This window comes from Suricata suricatta, chromosome 7 (genome assembly GCF_006229205.1).
Source record: "Suricata suricatta isolate VVHF042 chromosome 7, meerkat_22Aug2017_6uvM2_HiC, whole genome shotgun sequence".
Lineage (NCBI taxonomy): Eukaryota > Metazoa > Chordata > Mammalia > Carnivora > Herpestidae > Suricata > Suricata suricatta.
The window spans coordinates 120,566,472-120,582,011 of NC_043706.1; the positions used below are offsets into that span (position 1 = coordinate 120,566,472).

Consider the following 15,540-nt stretch of genomic DNA (forward strand, 5'->3'; position numbering starts at 1 on the left):
GGTTGCCTGGGTGGCTCAGTCGGTTCAGCATCCAGCTTCAGCTCAGGTCATGATCTCATGGTTCATGGGTTTGGGCCCCACATCAGGCTCTGTGCTGACCTTTAGCTCAGAGCCTGGAGACTGCTTTGGATTCTGTGCCTCTTTTTCTCTTCTCTGCCCCTCTCCTGTTCATGGTCTGTCTCTCTCGTCTCTCAAAAATAAATAAAATGTAAAAAAAATTTTTTAATAATGAAATTTTTATTTTTTTAATGCTTATTTATTTTTGAGAGAGAGAGAGAGAGAGAGAGAGAGAGAGACACCAAGACACAGAGACAGAGATTGTGATCAAGAGCTCATGACCTGAGCTGAAGTTGGATGCTTAATCAATTGAGCCACCCAGCACCCCATCCCCCTCAGTGTGCTTTAAATCAGGTAAGGCTAGTCTTCCCATGTCCCCACATTGGTCTTTTTTTTTTTTTAAGAATTTTCCTAACTATTCTTGTCTTTTTAAAAAATATAAATTTTAGAAGCAATTTGACTAACTTCAGCAAAGGCTTATTGGTATTTTTATTGGGATCACATTATATTTATGTAACTCAATAACTGATCAATATCTTTGTAATGTTGTGTCATCCTATCCATGGGAAAGAGAAGTCTTTCCATTTTTTTTGAAGTTAACTTAATATCTTTCAAGATTTAAAGCTTTAAGACTTTCTTTATGTAAATTTCATTTACATGTACTACTTGTGTTTAAGTGTATTACTTGTGTTAAATTTACTCTCAATTATTTTATCTCGTTTTGTGGCTCTTGCAAAAGCATTAAATTTTCTTTTTTTTAATGTTTTATTTATTTTTGAGAGAGAGACAGTGTGAGCAGGAGAGGGGCAGAGAGAGAGGGAAACAGAATCTGAAGCAGGCTGAGGCTCTGAGCTGTCAGCACAGAGCCCAACACGGGGCTCGAACCCATGAACCATGAAATCATGACTTGAGCCGAAGTTGGATGCTTAACTGACTGAGCCACCCAGGTGCTCCAAAGCATTACATTTTCTGATTGGTTATGGTTTGTATACTTGACGGCCATTGATTTTTATGTATTAATTTTGTATCCTGATATCTTATGGATTTTATTGTTTTGTCTTACCACGGAATGGTTCCCTAGGGATTCTATCATGTCATTTACAAATAGAGATCATTTAACTTTCAATTTTTTATATGACATTCATCTGGAATCTTTTTCTGACCTTTTGTACTCTCCAGGGATGTTTTTGCTGTTAATTAATGTGAATTCAGGTTATCTTTGTCTTTTCTTTTTCAATAATGCACCTGAATGAACCCAAGTATGATGAACTGTAGGCTCTGTGGCCTCCAAGGCATGATCTTAGTGACTGTGTTACTGAAAACAAGAATGTGGCAGTATGTCTCCAAATGAAACTGTCACCTTCACCTCCAAACCAGGTCTTTCACTGTATTTCTAGGTATTTCCTGGGTGCTCCTAAACCTTGGCTTTGGCTCTGACCTTTCTTCCTCCTTCTATCTTTACATCACATCACCTGCCAATTCATGGACACTTCACTTCAGCAAACATTTTCCCTTTTGCCTATGTTCAAGGGCTAATCTGCTTGATGGATACATGGCCCAGACCCATTGCTTCAATTGGAGACCTCTGAAGGGCCATCTCAGCTTCAGAACCTCAGCTGGGATTGGCTTTGTCTTCTGCTGTGACTGTAGTTTACTTCTTTTCTCTGCCCACTACTAACTTCCTCACTGTCTTCAAGATGTTTCTGAGACCGTTCCTCAGTGAAGGATAACATTTCATGGTCTCAGTGTGTTTCCTAGGGAATCCCACCTGTGACACCTCCTTTTCATGCTGACTGCTACACCCAGGTTCAGCCCCTTATTATTTCTTGCCTAGAATATTGCAAATGCTTTCTAATTGGGCTCTTTACACATGGGCTTCCCTTCTATAATCAATCTACACAATGGTAGACAAATTCTTTATCCCCAAGCATAGTTTGAATCATGCTGTTTTCCTGCTCCAAAACCTTGGTGGCTCCTCAATCCATTTAACAGCTTCCCATTCCTTAGTGTGAGCTTCAGGGAACATCCTAATTTAGCCTACACCACATTCATCTATCATCCTCTACTTCGGTGTCAGTAGCCCATGCTCCGGGTAGATGCGACTACCTGCTGTCTTCCAGATCTTCTGTAAACTTTTCTCCTTTTTACATTTGTCTCAATCATTCTCTCTTCTATTATCTTTTCTCTGTAAAATTCCAAGCATATTTCAAGGTCCCCTTCAAACACCACATTCTCCATGAAGATTTCCTTATACCTCACTCAAATAAAAAGTCTTCAATGGCCAGCCCAACACATTTTGTACTTCTCCTTGATATCTTCTTGATTATATTTCCTTGGGTGCATTTATTTTACCATTTTGTCCTCCTTCCTATCCTGCCACCTACATGATGGAATATAATCTTCAGAGCAAGTCTTCACTTAAATCTTCTTTGTTTTCCTTGAAGCAAGAAACACACATCTTCAGATTGGAATTCTGTAAATTATCAATAAATTCAATTGAATGTGAACTACCAATTTGATGTTTATGTCAATGCTTTTCATCTTTCCACTTTCTCACATTTGGGGGCAGAGGGCTTCATACATAGGGCAATATTTCACTAAGGTTTTTTTGGATCAAATAATATTTATACTATGTTTCTCAGTACAGTTTTCATTGGAAGAAGGTCCTTGAATTCTCCTTTAAAAAGTTTCTGAAACTAAAAGCAGAATAGTGCCCCCATAAAGTAATGGCTATGTCCTTTTAGACATGGGCAAGAATGGTCAAGAATTCCTGAGGCTGAAGAGGAGGCACAGGAGACCAGGTCATCAGATGATGAGACATCAAATCTATGGTGCAATTCAAAACGCAGCTGTGGGCCAGGAATCTGGAACTAACCATAAGTTTCTTTTTCTCTTATTTCTTTTCTGTAAGTAAAGTGATACAGGTTGGTATGGCAGTTTCACTCGTAATATAGTAGAGTTTTTATTTTCCCATGCACCCCAGTTTCATTTTATTAACTAAATATAATTCTCAGCCAAATGAGAATAGTGATGTTATCCAAAGCACTGTTTGCCTTTTAGAGTTTATTTATTTATTTAGAGAGAGACAGAGAGTGTGAGCAAGGGAGAGGCAGAGGCAGAGGGAGAGAGAATCCCAAGCAGGCTCCATGCTGAGACACATGGGGCTCCAGTCCATGACTGTGCGATCATGACCCAAGCTGATACCATGAGTTGGATGCGTAACTGACTGAGCTACCCAGGCACCCCTCCAAAGCATTCTTAATTGATATTTGTTATTGTCCAAAACAGAACGAGAAACAGTGAAAGTACAGTGCTCATTAAAAATAAACTTTGGAGGGGCACCTGAGTGGCTCAGTTGACTAAGCATCTGACTTTGGCTTAGGTCATTATCTCGCAGTTCATGGGTTTGAGCCCTGTGTCAGGCTCTGTGCTGGTAGTGCAGAGCCTGGAGCCTGCTTCAGATTCTATGTCTGCCCCTGTCTCTCTCTGCCCCTCCCCATACTTACATGCTCTCTCTTTCTCTCTCTCTCTCAAAAAAAAAAACAAAATAAAAAGAGTTTGATGTTAAAAATAATATATAACCAATCTGTAGAGAGAAAGAAATAAAATTGAATGAGATATCATATACCCCAAAATACATTCTTAATTTTGTCCATCTATTTATGTCATCCTATTTCTCAGAGGAAGCTAACTACAAATAGTATCATACTAGAAATGTATACTTCTTCTTTTTGGGGTATAGAGGTTGAGTTTTTAACAAGCAGACTGTGGTTATGGTTGGATAGAACAGTACAAGGTTGTGTTTACATAGGATCTTTCATTGAAAGGACTTTGAGTGCTTCATAAGCATTGCCTCATGAATCCTTCCAACATCCTCAAAAGGTGAATGGAGTTACTGTTCCCATTTAACTAATGGAAAACTTAGAAAAGAGAGGGATAGTGCTTCATATTCAACAGTGACCATACAAATATGACCCACATAGCCCTTTGGTTCTTGATGCTATAGCTAGAATTGTATAAATGATAGACTTCTGTTTTGATTTAATGTTGTTATTTTTCCTCACTTTTGCATTAGCCTGTTTAAAAAGTGTCACATAAAAACTTTCAGAAAACTTTCAGTATTATGAAGTATAATCTTTAAACTTCTGCTATTATAGTATTCATACTGTAACAGGGCTTTGTTTTACCTAATTTATCCAGAAGTTACATTTCAGTTACTTTAGCCACCCAGAATATAGCCACAATCCCAGATTTGAACTAAGACTGGCCCTGGGTGGGGAATTGCTATCACAAAGCCCATGAACCTTGCTTTGTAGAAAACAGCACTCGCTCAAACACCCAAACAATATGTGAAAAATAAGGCAAGTGATAAGAAGACACCAATCCACTGACATCAGTAAGAAATGACAAATGTAAAAGGTGGGAAAGAGTTCTGAATGGCAGTCTGCTATGGATACTGAGGTTACACAAGAGATTTTGAATATTCTCAGAAAAAAGAAATCTGTTTAAATGACAGCAGTCTAGTTATTGAAACTTGTCTCTAGTTCTTTTTCACAGCAGTTTGGGAATGTTCTCCACCTTACATAGCTCTGAGACAAGGAACAAAATGGTAGTGGTAGATAAGCAAGGTTAATTTGATTCACTAATTATTCTTTGTGAGATTCAGTCAGAATTAAGTTGTACTTTGTATATCTATGAGACAATTCTATCTGTAATTCTATTTTAAAGACTGTTATAAGGGGGTACCTGCATGGCTCAGTCAGTTAAGCGTCTGAGTCTTGATTTCAGCTCAGGTCATGATCTCACCAGTTCGTGGGCTCAAGCCCTGTGTTGAATTCTGCACTGACAGTATGGAGCCTACTTGGGATTCTTTCTCTCTCTCTCTCTGCCCTCCCCTCAAAATAAATGAATAAACTTAAAAAAAAGAGACTAATATTAGGAATGGATTAAAAAAAAAAAAAAGATGTCCCTGAAGTAACATATATCAGAAAATGAAGAGCTCCTTCTTTTCTCCAGAAGAAACTGAATGGTCTTTTATTCAATATAAGTCGAGTCTTGGCCAATCAGTGAATGACTTACCTGCTGGCCCTCTGACAATTGTCAGAAGGTCTTGACCCTCTCGCTAATGATTTGTTAATGGGAACACTTGGCGACGGCACCAGAGATGAGGGTAGCAGAGAAGAAGGCATGGGAACCTCACTGAGCTAGTGTGGAGCTGGCAGAAAGCCGTAGGAAGGGTGCCAGCCAGGCCCCCATTAATTGGCCTTTGGTAAGTTTTGGGCTCTGTATTTTACGGATTCTACTTGGCATGAAATAAAGATGAAAAAGGGTTCCATTTGATTATCTCTTTTATACATATATATAAATATATTCCAAGAAGAAAATCTGATTGCACCATTTCTGAAATCCTGCACCTGAGTCTTTAAAATCACAGACTCTTCTGGATCCAGTGTTCATTGGATCATTTGTCATAATGCCCAATATTTTTTGGCTCTCAGAGCACTTGAAAAACATGTTTTGGAGATTCTGTGTAACATTCTGGGTGGAGTGGTTTCTAAAAGGCTCAATCTTAAACAGAAAACAGAGCTGTAAGGCCAGCGATTAGTATTGATGCAAGACGTTCACAGCTATGCTGAATATGCACAATGTTCGGAATGTTCTAAACTCCTGCGGGGTTGACACATCTTTTGCCATATGTTGACAGAAGAGGGCTGACTGGTGTGTGTTACACATTTTCAATCTGCATCTAAATAAACTCAGTTTCTGCAAAAAATGATAATGAGAATTTGATAATGAGAATTTATGTAGCTTTCTCTTCAAAAATTATGAAATATTTTATAAATATAAAATAAGTGTGTATTATAATAACATTTATATCTCTGCATTTATCATCTACTTTAAGAAAGAAAACTTTTCTAATCCTTTTGAAGCTTCCTATAATTTTTTCTCTTGCCTCACTCCAGAGATAGCCATCACTTGACCTTTGTGTTTATTATTCCCATTCTTTTTCTTACACTTTTCCTTACAGTCCTCAAATATGTATAAAAATATTATATATATCAACATATAAATATATAGTGTAAATATAAATCTGTAAGTCTATATACTCTATATTTGTAAAAATATATAGCAAAACTGTAAGCAAAAGGACATAAATATACACATACCCCCTACAAAATAGTGTTGATTGTATGAGTTTTGTAATTTTATAAGAAAAGTATAGTATTTTATGCTTTGTTCCATGATTTGTTTATTTGTTCAGAATTTTATTTGTAAGATTCATTCCTATGCATGCAACTCATTAATTTTCCCTGTTGTTGAGTATTCAGTTGCATAAAAATACCACAAGTTATCCATTTACTACCCTTTTGACTGACAGCCATGTTGTTTCTAGCTTTTTAGGAACATCCCCCCCTCTCCCTCTCTCCGGCCTGCCTCCTGCCTCCACACATCTTGATGTGCACAAGCAAGATTTTCTCTAAGGTATAAAAAGTGGAATCACTGATTAATGGAATATGCACATCTACAACTTTGCTAGGTAATGCCAACTTGTTTTCCAAAATCAGTAAATCAATTCACACACCCACCAACAGTTCTCATGGTTCGTATTGCTCCAGATCCTCTCCAACCTTTGGTATATTTAGACTTTCAAATTCTTGCCAATTCGGTGGGTGTGAAATGGTATCTTGTAGTGGACTTAGTATTTTCCTTTGTTTCTAAGAAGTTTGAACTTAGTTTTACATGTTTCTGCGTTTGTTAAATGTTCATTTGGTAGACCCATTTTATTATTGGGTTGTTGACTTTTTCTTGTCTGTTTTTAGGGTTTTTTTTTTATATATTCTGGACACAAATGCTTGTTTGATTGTGCATGCATGTTGCAAACATCTTCTCCAAGATTGTTATTTATCTCTTTGATTTCTTTTGACATAGCCTGTTGTTTCTTTAATTTTGTTTTTTTTTTTACCTAAGCAAACAAGTTTTTTCTGCTTAATTTTTAAATTTTTTTTTGTTTTTTTGTTTTTTGGGTTTTTTTTGAGAGAGAGAGAGACAGTGTGAGCAGGGGAGGGTCAGAGAGAGAGGGAGACACAGAATCCAAAGACAGGCTCCAGGATCTGAGCTAGCTGTCAGCACAGAGCCCGACGCAGGGCTTGAACCATGAACTGTGAGATCTGACCTGAGCAGAAGTTGGATGCTTAACCAACTGAGCCACCCAGGCGCCCCTTAATTTTTAAGTTAATTATAATACTCAGACTTTTTATTTAAGCATAAGAATTAGAAATTGTAAAATACATTAGTATTCATTATTTTTAAAGGCAATATGGCAGATATATGTCTTCTGTCATTCTCTAGCACAATTTATTAAAGATAATGCTATCTGGTCTTAACTGAATGGATTTCTTTATTTATTTGACTGAATCCTGTTATCATTTTGGGCATATCCAAAAAGTCTGTAAGAAGTCAAACAGTTACACATGTCTCTGTTTCCTTCCAGATCCAATTTCTGGGAAGAGAGCTCTGTACGTGTCTCCCTTTCTTTATAATCACTAACTTCTTTTCTTCTGCTAATCTGGCTTCACCTCAACTCACTTGAAAGGATCTTTTAAAGATTGCAAAGACCTTGTAATTTCTAAATTTAATGGCCTCTTATTTAGAATTGCCAGATTTTAGCAAATAAGAATACAGAATTTTCAGTTAGATTTGAATTTCAGATAAACAGAGAGTAACTTTTTAGTATAAGTATGTCCTAAATCTTCCAATATATGCCCAAATGTTGCCCCTCAGCCCCTACCTCCAAACACATGCAGTCAAGCCCAAAATACTGTCAATGCCTCAAATATTTATACTAATAATTCCCTTGTAGTGATTGTGATTCTACAGTGAAGCAAAGATAAAAAATTTGAGTGTTTAGTCCGACTTCGGCTCAGGTCATGATCTCATGGTCAGTGGGTTTGAGCCCCACATCGGGCTCTGTGGTGACAGCTCAGAGCCTGGAGCCTGCTTGGGATTCTGTGTGTGCGTCTCTCTCTCTCTGCCCCTCCCCCACTTGCTCTCTGTCTCTGTCTCTCAAAATAAAACAAAGATATAAAAAAAATTAAAAAAAATAAAATTTGAGTGTTTAGTTCATATGATACCCTTATAGAATGAGCTCTAATGACATTTTTTCTAATCAAATGCTGTTCCATCAGTGTCCAGGCCTGAAAGTTCTTCTTCCTGCTGACTTCTTCCAAGGCAGTATGATTTGGAAAGAAAATGCAGTTTAACATAAATTATGCTAGTGGGAAGTGTTAGAGCCTCTGGGAATGGCTCTGATCAAGAGAATCCAACTCTGAGGAAAAAAAAGAGAAAATTCGGATGGGGGATGGGCAGGGGGGGATGGGGTGGGAAAACATGGAATCAGGCCTGAGGCTCCCCTTTCTCTCTTACCCTAATTTTACCCTAATAATTTCATGATGTAAATAAATTTGAATTACAGGTTTTTAATAACATTAAATTAGAGTAGTATCCCCAAAACAATGGCAACATTTAGCACTTAAAAATAGCCCAGTGTGACAAAAACCAGAATTCCTAAAACCAAGAATCACTACTTCCTTCAAGGTTCTGTCTTTAGTCACTGCTTTACGTGTGGAAATTCAATTCTTTACTGAAGATCTGTTTTAGACATCCCTGGCCAGTCTCAACAGTTTCAGTGCTTGGCTCAGAGCAACTTTGTATTTCGATTTAGTCCATCTTTAGTGTGACTGTATACTACAGTTTTTCGAAGTCCTAGTTCCTTCTTGGATCATCACTGAAGACAAGAACCTATGTCTTATCTGTAGTCATTTCTCCACTGTTCTTGTCACTGAATTAAACTCAAGGACTGCTGACTTGACCCTCACTTAGCTTTAAAACAAATTCATTTTGCTCAGCTTGACAAGCATGATTCTTATAGAACAGTTATATATTTTTAATAAAATACATTGGTAATATATTCTATCTCCAAAATTACACTTTGATGACCTTTGAGTACACATACGTTCAACTTTTGGAAAATACTTAAACATGTCACAAGAGACAGTTGGGCACTTGAGTGATAAAGATGTGTTTAAAAAGCAAGGTCTAAAAAATGCTTGACCAGCTAAGCAAGGGAAGATTATTTTTAAATAACGGGTCTTTCTCTTGTCTGAAAAGCCAGAAGACTTTTAACATGTCTACAAATACAAAAAGAAAAGTTTGGAAAACAAGGAAGGTGGCCTTTCCTCCAAAGACTTCAGCTATATATTATCATGGATCCTGATTTATCTGTGAGGAAATTGACTACGTTGAGCAACTTGCCTAAAGGGAGTCATTGACCAGAGCTGGGCTGGGAAAAATCTCCCAGCTTGTGCTGTAACCCATAGACTGTGTTGACAGAAGTCAGGCTCTGCAGACTGTTTTTTAAGTGTAATGTTAGCATAATGTTAGCAAACAATAAAGCAACATCTGCCACAGACACGGCCAGAGAAATCAGTTCTTTTAAAAGAACAAAATGACCCGAGAAAGAGAGGAGGTAAGTCTGAGAAGGATAAGACCTATGGTTGCTAACATTTTTATTAGACACTGACAGAGAAATGAATGTTCACCCCCGAAGAGTAACTCAGAGACCATCTGAGGCACCACAATTATTCTTGCACAAGCCCTCTCTATTTTTTGCCTCTAAATAGCCCAGTTTTCTGGTTCTCTGACATGGACACAGCTTTACTGAAATGATGGGAGGAGAGGAAAGGAGCTGCGTTTCGTGTGGGGAGAGGTATAGAGGCATAAATGCTAAAATAAAAAATAAGCCTGGCGTCGAAGAGTGGCTTAAAGAGCGTTCCCCCTAATGTTTCTATGAAAAAAGTAAGCACGCCATTTAGATCATTGCTAGAATATTGAATGGCTACCATTGGCTTTCACAGTTTGAATAAAATATGTAACCAAATCCTAACACTCATTATAAAAACACATATGGAAAATCCTTTTTCATTCAGAGCAGACAACATAGAAGCACTATTTTAGCCACAAGAATGTGTCCCAATGAATATGACACCAGAGTCCCAGACTGCTATGCTGCTTTAATTTGCCACATAAGAGCTAGGACTTTTTTATTTTGCTTCACATTCCTCACAAGGCTCTATTTTAAAGCTCTTAGGCAAAAGGTGATGTAGGGACAGCATTGTATTCATAAAGATTTCAAAGATGTGACCTATTTTGCCACTCATGCATTATGTACTGTGGAAAGTTTCATGCATACAGCGAACTCATTAATGCTTAATATGGTCTTAATGTCTGTACATTTATATATGTGGGTATAATACATACATGTATTTTTGGGGTGCAAATACACTTTTTGTAGATGACAGGATGAATAATCCAAATATTATAAATTATGTAAGCACCTTCCCATGAGATCATAGTCATATACCTTAAGAATTTACTTTTCAAATCCAGCATTCTTTAAACAAAGAGAATTAGTTTAAAATTCAAGAAGGCACTCAAAGAATACAAAAACACCAAATCTAAAAGATACATGCACCCTTATGTTTATTGCAACATTATTTACAATAGCTAAATTATGAAAGCAGTTCAAGTGTCCATCACTAGATGAATGGATAAAGATATGTATATATACCTCCATATATCTCCATATATAATCCATTAAATATATGTAATGGATTGTAATGCAGCCATAAAAAAGAATCAAAGAACCTTGATTGGAATATAATGGAATATTATTCAGCCATAAAAAGATGAATGGATATATAATGGAATATTATTCAGCCATAAAAAAGAATCAAAATTGCAAATCTTGCCATTTGCAACAACATGGATAGAGCTAGAGAGTATTATGCTATGTGAAGTAAATTAGTCAAAGAAAGACAAATATATAATTTCACTCATATGCAGAATTTAAGACAGAAACAAACAAGCAAAGGGAATAGAAAGAGAGACAAACCAAGAAATAGGTTCTTAACTATAGAGAACAAACTGGTGGTTAGCAGGAGAGGTAGGTGGGGGAACGTGTGAAATAGGTTTTGGGGATTAAGAGTACACTTATCCTGATGAGCACTGAGTTGTGTATAGAATTGTTGAACCTGAAACTAATATAACACTGTATGTTAACTATACTGGAATTAAAATAAAAAAAGTTAAAAATATAAAAAACAAATAAAATAATGAAAGAGAAGAAAAAAATAAAATAAAATTTAATAAGGCAACAGGACATAACTGTATAAAATATAATGTGCCAAATTCTCTCTAGCATCACAGACTTGCTAGTCATGAGAAGTGTTCATTGGAAGTTTTGTCATTGTTTTTCAAGCCACACTGTTACATTAGTGTAGTAATAGCTTAAGAATTGATGTGACTAGTAGAAGTATGTAATTTACAACGTGGAGGGAATTATCTAGTGACTGAATCTCATTCAATATGGTGTTATTGCCTGAATCTCAGAAAAATCAGACAGTTGTTTTCTTGAGGAATTTAACACATGGTAGGGAAATGACTTCTACTCATCAATGTCAGTTATTTGTTGATTCTCTTGTTTGACACATCTTTCTGAGTGCCTACTCTGAGCGAGGTGATGCTTTAGGTGCTGGTACAGGAACTTGAGTAAATTCAACAAGTCCATCTGTTAGGGGTCCATCTTCATATTTAAGTGAGGGAGACAGAACAATAAGCAATTACATAGAAGATAAGAAGATGATTTCTGCTAGTAATGAGTGATATAAAGAAAACTGAATGGAACAGGTTTTTATGGGGGGAGTCAGGGAAGTCTTCAGAAGAAGTAACATTTGGGCTGAGCTCTGAATCATAAAAATAAACCATCTTCTTGAAGGTTTGAGAGGGTGAGTATTCCAGGCAGTGAGAACAGTAAATTTCAGGTTCTGAGGCAAGGTTACATCTGGGAAAACAGCAAGGCCTGAGTGATGGGCCAGGAGGTGGCATGGAATAGAGGATGAAGGCAGAGAGGTAGGAGGGACTTGGCTTTGGAGACCATGGTAAAGAGTGTGGCCTTCTGTGACAAAAAGTCATTGGACGATTTTAATTAGGCCACTGACTTGATTTGTGTTTTGAAACATCGCTTGGATTTTTGTATGGAGAAAGCACTGTTATGGGATGGATGGAGGTAGAAACAATAATTTAAGGTAAAATTCTATTGAGGCTTAGATTGGAGGGATAGCAGTGGAGATGGAGAGAAGTACCAATGGGCAAATGAGGATGTGTTTGATAGGTAAAGCCTACGGGATGTTAAGGGAAAAAGCATAAGCCAGATGGCTTGAACATCTAGGTGCACAGCAGTGCCATTTATTGGCAAGGTAAGTAAGTTGGAGGAAGGGTTTAGGGTGCGGGAATGAGGAGATGATGGTTGTCTGGGCAAAAATACAGAGTTCCATTGGGTAAGTTATATTTGAGATGTTGGTGAAACCCTCAGGTTGAAGTAAGTGATCAGGAGAGAAAGTAGGGTGGCTTATAGATCATTGAATCAATAAACAGTGCACTGGGGAAAGCTGGTGGAGATCCCAAAAAACTAGAAATCATCCTTACAAAGCCTTGAAAGCCTTGAGTCAGAATTCCTAAATCAACTTCTTTCTCTACTTGTCATTAAATCTCCTTATCTTTAAAATCCTTTTCTCTGCCTTATCTTCAAAATCTTTTTGGTCCCTCAAGAGGCACAAATGCCTGGGGCTGATGAACTAAGGACAATTTGGAAATGTTTGTAGACTCAACTACAAGAAATACAGTTTCAGCACAATATCCCCACCCATCCCTTCCACTTCACCTCCCCCACCAGTCTGGTTTCTTTCTAATCCATTTCGAACTACATTCCACAGCAAATGTGCAAGGAACAAAGCTGTTTGTTCTTGCGTTGCTCATTCCACTCATCCTTCTAGGAGAACAGACTATATGTTTATAACAAACCAGTAGAACTTTGGGTGGGAAATGTTTTTCTTCCCTGTTATCAGAATGTCTCCCTGACTTAAAGAAGACTGGTTATCTATTAGTCTTTGGTATTTTAAACATGCGGGTGTGGACTCCCCACCTGGCTGTGGCTTGCCTGAATTGTAACCAAGATTGTCCCAATTAGGTTGCCTAAATGCCTGAGAAATTAGGTTTTTTGGCAGTTCAAGCAGAAGCCCAGTGCTTAGGCCAGAATATTAATTGTATTGTAAATTCAAAAAGGACAGACCTGACATCTTCTAAGAGCATAACAGTGAATTGAAGTGAATGCTTTAAAAAGGAATATAACAAAAATATAAACTCAAATAAGCTTAAGCTTGATCCTTAAAAGATCATTAGGGAAGCAAAAAAAATCTAAGGCATTTATAAAATTCCTTTAAAAAATCTTTCAGGGATATCAGTTGCATATGCAGAAGTTCTTTTTTTATTGACATCTTCCATTTTTGATCAAAATTAATTTATCAGAGTGAAGAAATAATACAGGATTTAAGGAGTCACAGACCTGGGTCAGATCCAACCTCTGCTATATTCTGGGTTTCTAACCTTGGAAAGTACTTCTTTGAGTTTTCATTTACTCATCTAAAAATTGGGGAAATTTTAACAGCCACTAAAAATATCCATGCCTTGAAATTAGTAATTACTTCTAGAAAATTAACTGGAAGAAATGATCAGAGAAAGCTACAAAGACTTATCTATGAAGAGTGTTCAATTGGAACACTGAAATGTTGGAATTCTTTGAGTAGATTGTGACATATCCACATACAGAAATACTAAACAGTAAGTAAAGATGATTTTGTAGAAGAAATTTAGTGACATGAAAAACTGTTCAGAATATCATATTAAGTGTAAAATTACAGTTATTCACAATGTGATTAATTTTGGGGGAAAGAGTATATTTACATATTCACTTAGAGAAGAAAAACTAAGCCAGGAGTGGTTAGATTGGAGCAATGAGGTTTCGATTCTTCTTTCCACTCTTCTAGATTTTCTAGACATCCTTCAGTGAACATATACTAATTTTATGATTATTAAAGAAGTATTAAAAAGAAGTATTAAATAGGGACACTAATATCCACCTAATAGATTTATGGTAAAAATTGAAGAGGTAAGATGATTTATGAAATACACTTAGCTTAGTGCCTGTTTTTTTATCTGACATCCTCAATGATTTTACTTATCATGGATTTAGCTCAAAATGATTTTTGGTTTAAAACAAAACCCAAAATACTGCACTTTAACTGGTGAAAATTTGTCACCATGAAGGATATCCAAAAGAACGTGCTATATGCCATGAAGGCAATTTCAAAAGAGATGTACCTGAAATGCTTTAAGTAATGTGTGGGGACACTGAAATTAGGATTTAAACTTAAGGTGACTAAGTGCTTTGGAGCATTTATTTGGACATATAAGCTTTGGTTTGTTTAAAAACTTGTCATTACTATGAAGTCACATAGGGTACCTAGATAGATAGAACAATATCTACCTCAACGTGAGCAATTAGTCTGTCATGATAAATGCCTCCTCTTCTTTGAGCTGATAAAAAGTGTCCTGTCACGGCCTCTTGTGTCATCTCGGGAACGACGTGTGAGCCCTGTTGCTCTTAGGAACATTCTTCATCCTGCCAGATCGGAGAGGGAAGCTTTTGTGGGTATGGCTGAAAGATGGCTGAGATGACCCCTTCCTGGACTATTTATCCTCCTGGGCTCCTGGCCCACCACCCCGTTTACATGCGCGCGCGCGCGCGCACACACACACACACGCACACATGCACGCACATGCACGTACATGCACATGCACACTCCTTATGGCCCTCTAGCCCCTTTTATCTTCTTTCCCTTATGCTGATTTAGGAGCTCTCTACCCCCACCCCCCACTTTTTTTTTATCTCTGTTTGAGCATTTACCATAGAATATTGTAAACATTAGTTTGCTTATCTCATTCTTGCACTGAAGTTCCTTGAGAGATCTGTCACTTTTATTTACTCTCTCCGAGTCTTCATGTCTTCATCTGTGTTTTTCATTGGCAAAGTGGGAACATAAAGCCTCCTTAAAGGTTTGTTGTGGGCATTCCACTGCACATGGGAAGGAGAGTTCCTGGCACATGTTAGGCACTCAATAATGGAAGCTATTGTTGTGATAATTATATTATTTATTCACTTCTGTATCCTCAGGGCCTGGCCTAGTGCCTGATGTGTGATGAGTGCAAAAGTCACTTCTCTGGAATTAATGAATTAATTTATAAGGTTGCAGAATATGGCTTCCAAATGAAAGAAGAATGTCTTTTCGTAGTGTGTGTAGGCTGGGTCAACAGGGCCGTGCACTCTCTCTGCTCATCCCTTTCCCTGCCTGGTGCTCATACTCCGGCACTATCTTTCCTTGGAAATTAATTGGTCTCATATAGGTATAGAAAGTTTATTGACCACTAATTCCATGTAGATGTGGCTTAATAGAGATAAGAAGATTTTCCTTCCTTGATCAACACCTCTTTAATCTACCTACTTTATTGTCCAGGGCCCAGAATTCCTGT

General features: G+C 37.3%; 1 long non-coding RNA gene across 1 annotated transcript; it reads right to left on the reverse strand.

Annotated features, from left to right (window-relative positions):
* Positions 1-2,593: 2,593 nt before the first annotated feature.
* On the reverse strand, positions 2,594-14,992 carry LOC115296950. The gene is made up of 3 exons (XR_003911161.1): positions 14,918-14,992; positions 14,498-14,632; positions 2,594-2,961 (listed from the first exon to the last, which is right to left on the reverse strand). It is a non-coding gene; the product is annotated as an uncharacterized LOC115296950 (long non-coding RNA).
* Positions 14,993-15,540: the final 548 nt, after the last annotated feature.